Raw genomic sequence first — 6,136 nt, forward strand, 5'->3', positions numbered from 1 at the left:
GTTCTGACATGCACTATCAACTGTGGGACCTTACATAGACAGGTGTGTGCCTTTCCGAATGATGCCCAATTAATTCAAATGTTTTTACAATTTAACACAGGTGGACTCCAATCAAGTTGAAGAAACAGCTGAAGGATAATCAATGGAAACAGGATCCACCTGAGATCGAGTCTCATAGCAAAGGGTCTGAGTACTTATGTAAATTAGGTATTTATGTTTTTTATTTAAAAAAAATCAGTTTCTAAACAGTTTTCGCCTTGTCATAATTTTTTGGGTTCAATCAATTTTAGAATAAGGATGTAACGTAACAAAATGTGGAAAAAGTCAAGGGATTTGAATACTCTTCGAAGGCAGGTAAGCGTGCGTCGGTCTTATTCATCCTAAATAATGGCATATATTCCATTTTTGAAAAATAGTAAACTTGAAGGCAAAAAAGGGAAGCATGATGTAAAATGCAAACCTTGTTGGTATTCCAACGGATCATAGGCTATTAAAGCCAATGACTTACCACTGCTCCACATAGTTTTGATGAAAACAGCTCCGACCAGGCCTTGGACAGGTGTGCGTAATGAAGGGCAGCCTGGCACCCTCGAGCCCCAGAGAGGGGGAGCGGGGACAGGCGTGACGGCTACATCAATATCAAAATTGGGACGGTGGCCATCGGAGAAGTGAGTCCACGTGAGGGTCTTGGAATAGAGAAGCGTGGGGACAGAGATGGGCAGTATTTCTGTTACATGTATTTGAAATATGGTACCAGTCATAAGTTTGGGCACACCTACTCATTCAGGGGTTTTCTTTATTTTTGAAATGTTCTACATTGTAGAATAATAGTGAAGACATCAACACTATGAAACAACACATATGGAATCTCCTAGTAACCATAAAAGTGTTAAACAAATCAACACATATAATATATTTGAGATTCTTCAAAGTAGCCATCCTTTACCTTGATGACAGCTTTGCACACTCTTGGCATTCTCTCAACCAGCTTTATGAGGTAGTCAGCTGGAATACATTTAACAGGTGTGCCTTGTTAAAAGTTAATTGGTGGAATTTCTTTCCTTCTTATTGCGTTTGAGCCAATCAGTTGTGTTGGAACAAGGTAGGGGTGGTATACAGAATACAGCCCTATTTGGTAAAAGACCAAGTCCATATTATGGCAAGAACAGCTCAAATAAGCAAAGAGAAATGACAGTCTATCATAACTTTAAGACACGAAGGTCAGTCAATCCGCAAAATTTCCAGAACTTTGAAAGTTCCTTCAAGTGCAGTCGCATAAACCATCAAGCCCGATGATGAAACTGGCTCTCATGAGGACCGCCACAGGAAAGGAAGACCCAGAGTTACCTCTGCTGCAGAGGATAAGTTCATTAGAGTTAACTATACCTCAGATTGCAGCCCAAACAAATGCTTCAAAGAGTTCAAGTAACAGACACATCTCAAAGGAATGTGGCACCAGTTATATGAAAAAGTAAAGAATCCAAAAAGAGAAGCATTTTTTTTAACTTCATACAGTCTTACGAGCTTAGTCCAGTCTCTCCAGGTTGATTTGTCACCCAGGAATTCTCCAGACATGTGAAGAATGGAGAGGGAGTGACTTTCCTGGCTCAATTATGGGAAATGTGTTTGATGGGTGTGTGGAAAAAACGTTCAATTTCAAGATTGCATACCATTCCTTGCAGCACCCAATAATTTAGCCCTCATGATGAACATTGACTGGTATCAACCTTATAAATACAGTGAATAATCGCTGGGGACAATTTTAGAAAAAAACGTTCCTCGAGAAGAGCACTTCAAAAGATGAAAACATAATTGTAGTTTGATTGATTGATACCTGGCCCAAAGGAACCATCACTGAATGTTTACTCTGACAGTCCTACGTCGAGAAAGTTTGGAGGCTTCATGGAACATGGGCATAGTTGTGATTTATCAGGCGGTGCCGCAGCACCCCCAGCACCACTACTTCCCGTGGCTTTGGCCATGGCGCTTTTATCTTTTCATGCATGAGTTCAAAATATCTCTAACTGTCGCCCCAGCGTGAGTTTGTTTTATTGCCGTGACAGTTGACTCGCGCTGCACTCAAACCAAGGCACATTGCCTGCTAATTATCTGTAGGTTATGTTTCAACTTGTCAATTTCAAATGATTTTCGAACAAGATTTGTTTTCTAACAGTTTGAATTGAGGTGTGTTCCGCCTCCTCATGAATTCACATAGAAGTAGCCCATTTCACTGTTGGCGGACAATTTATTGTTTGAGGCTTTACTGAGCCGGACAAACGAGAGCTTAAGCACTTCCCCAGTGTTTCCCCAGATCAAGGATGCAGAGTTTGCACATCTCCAGTCAGAATAGGCCTTGCACAAACTCTTTCCCCCTGGCACATTTTCTGGCTGGTGCCCGCATTGCCTTCATTGTTGTTTTCCTTACTAATAATACCTTTGGACATGTGTGAGTTCCTATCAAAGTAAACGCCTTATTATGTTATCATTATAGTTTCTGTGTATTGTGTTGTCGTTTCTAATGCAGCACACCGTTATGTATGTATGGAGCATAATGTGTTTACTGGTTTATTCACGTTTTCAATTCTTGGTGACAAATCATGCATTCCGATTCTTGCATAGATTGTAATGGACGTGATGATGTGTGTAAAATCATTTTTGGAAGGTTGTACTGATTATGATGAGCTAATGCTGAGCTAAATGCCACCTATATGTGGCGCCATGTTTGTTCACATCATACAGTGCGTTCTTGTTGTCACGTAAACTCTTGTCAGACCAAAGGTGTTATAACAAAAAGAGGTGAAGGGATGGTTCACTCGATTTACTTAGATTGTAACTATCGTTACTCAGGGTTGCCAGCTCAACCCCTGGAAAGGGGGGTCTTTCTATTTAGCTTATAAACTTCTCCTGTGTTTGCACCCCATTTATGGATAAATCTCCCGTCATAGTAATATTTCCTGCATCATATCCCCCGACAATACCATCCCCCATTTCTACCCTCCATGGACTTGAAATTCCCCACAAATGAAACCCCCCCCCCCCAAAAAAAATGGTTTCCTCCAAATCTGGCAACAATGGCTGTAGGCTTGTATTTTGGGTGATGTCTGTAAGGTGATAACATTGTATTTGCTTTGTGATTTGTGATTTCTATTTTTCAAGCAAAACCATCTTTGACTGTTTATTTGTGTCTTATAGTGAATGGCATTATGGGATTAGGGAGTTTTCGCTTGTCAAACATAATGTCACACCCTGACCATAGAGAGCTTTTATTCTCTATGTTGGTTAGGTCGGGGTGTGACTAGGGTGGGTTATCTAGGTGATTTATACATCTATGTTGGCCTGGTATGGTCCCTACTCAGAGGCAGCTGTTTATCGTTGTCTCTGATTGGGGATCATATTTAGGCAGCCATTTCCCCTTTGTACTTTGTGGGATCTTGACTATGTATAGTTGCCTGCGAGCACTACAGCAGCGTCACGTTTCGTTTTGCTATTTATTGTTTTGTTTTGTTGTGAGTTTCACCTAGTAATGAAAAGATGTGGAACCCAGATCACGCTGCGCTTTGGTCCACTCATTATAACGATCATGACACATAAACAAACATGTCTGAATTCATAAAAAATGTAGCTGCTGTTAGCTTAGCTGACACGCATCTCTGTTCTAAACAATATTACATTTCTCCCTCGTGCTCACCAGAGATGTGGTACATTGTAAACAAGTCTAGCTGTTGGGTCGCTAACTTATGTTTCGTTTTTTTTATCAGCTCAACCTGTTATTTAGACTGGTTCATGGAATGAGTTTGGCTGTAGATGTGTGATGGTTGGATGATGAAGTATTTCATTTGTCTTTCACAATAAAGGTGAACTTGAGGAATAAAGTTGTGAAGACCTTTATTTACCATCAGTACAAACCATTGTTTAGATGCTTTTGAGACAATACTGCTGTTTAGACGGCCTTTGTTGCGTCACATGTTCCGTTGCCACTGTTCCAGTCACATATTTGCGACGGCGTGCTGCAGGGACCACTCAACAATGACCGTAAATGGTTATTAATACGTAACGAAATACTGAAATGTTTATTGAAAGAAACATTGATCATAATAAATCATTTTAGTTTGATGCTTTGATCATGGAGAGCTTCATCAGATAAGGAATATTCACATACAATGTCGCACATTTTAGGCTATTCTTAAATCATTCATTAGAGAAAAGAAGAATAGTCAAAATTGTGACGCATTGTATGTTTTCCCTGTCTGGTGAAGCTCTCTCAATATCTTATATTATTATATTTCATCTTATATTATATCTTCTTTGGCTGCATCTCTATTCCAGTTATTTGACCACCAAGCCTCCTCTTTTAAAATTAAATACTGTGTTTCCTTTTTTGAAGGATGCAGCAAATGCCTGCAGAAATTCACCACAGCCATGTTTGGAATCAAGGCAGGCTATTCAAGGTTTGACCGCCGTTCCACCCACCTCCGCAGAATATATAAAATTAAATCTAGAATCGGCACTTAATACAAGAACACTTAATCTAGAACACTTAATACAATGTTTACATACCCTACATTACCCATCTCATATGTATATACTGTACTCTATATCATCTACTGCATCTTGCCATCTTTATGCAATACATGTACCACTAGCCACTTTAAACTATGCCACTTTATGTTTACATACCCTACAGTACTCATCTCATATGTATATACCGTACTCTATACCATCTACTGCATCTGCCATTGCGTTCGTACACCACTCATCCATATGATCTTTATGTACAGATTCTTTATCCTTCACACTTGTGTGTGTGTGTAAGGTAGTAGCGTGGAATTGTTTAGGTTAGATTACTGTTGGTTATTACTGCATTGTCGGAACTAGAAGCACAAGCATTTCGCTACACTCGCATTAACATCTGCTAACCATGTATGTGGACTAATAAAAATTTGATTTGATTTGGCTTCCTATTTCGCAACAAAGCCTCCTTCACTTACGCTGCCAAACATACCCTCGTAAAACTGACTATCCTACTGATCCTCGGCTTCGGCGATGTCATTTACAAAATAGCCTCCAACACTCTACTCAGCCAACTGGATGCAGTCTATCACAGTGCCACCCACCACTGCAAACTGTATGCTAACCTCGGCTGGCCCTCGCTACATATTCGTTGCCAGACCCACTGACTCCAGGTCATCTATAAGTCTTTGCTAGGTAAAGCTCCACCTTATCTCAGCTCACTGGTTACCATAACAACACCCACCCGTAGCACGCGCTCCAGCAGGTATATCTCACTGGTCATTCCCAAAGCCAACACCTAATTTGGCCTTTCTTTCCTTCCAGTTCTCTGTTCCCAGTGACTGGAACAATTTGCTGAAGTTGGAAATCACTGAAGATACTTATATCTCCCTCACTAACTTTAAGCATCAGCTATATGAGCAGCTTACCGATCGCTGCAGCTGTACACAGCCCATCTGTATATAGCCCATCCAATCTACCTACCTCATCCCCATATCGGTTTTATTAACTTTTTTGCTCTTTTGCACACCAGTATTTCTTCTTGCACATCATCATCTGCACATCTCACTCCAGTGTTAATTTGCTAAATTGTAATTACTTCGCTCCTATGGCCTATTTATTGCCTTACCACCTCATGCAATGTGCACACACTGTATATAGACTTTTTCTATTGCGTTATTGACTGTACGTTTGTTTATTCCATGTGTAACTCTGTGTTGTTTGTGTTTCACTGCTTTGCTTTATCTTGGCCAGGTCGCAGTTTTAAATGAGAAATTGTTCTCAACTGGCATACCTGGTTAAATAAAGGTGAAATAAAAAAAATATATAAAAAAAATGAATATCAACTTTGCAAAGATGGGCAAAAGAGCAACAACAAGACCAGTATGGGGCCAGGTGGTGAGAGCTTTTTCGTCTGCCATATTATGATGCTGTCAGGTTTGTGGTCATCGATCCAATGCACAATCTCGTACTGGGAACTGCCAAATGTGTTTAAGGTCTGGACAGAACTCAACATGTCGTCGAAAGGATCTAGAGACCCTTCAGAGCAGGATAGATGGTGTCAAAGTCCCTCAAGATATGTGGAGAATACCGTCCAAAATAGCATCTGGGTTGGTTTCACCGCCCT

Source organism: Salvelinus sp. IW2-2015, unplaced genomic scaffold, assembly GCF_002910315.2.
Source record: "Salvelinus sp. IW2-2015 unplaced genomic scaffold, ASM291031v2 Un_scaffold358, whole genome shotgun sequence".
Lineage (NCBI taxonomy): Eukaryota > Metazoa > Chordata > Actinopteri > Salmoniformes > Salmonidae > Salvelinus > Salvelinus sp. IW2-2015.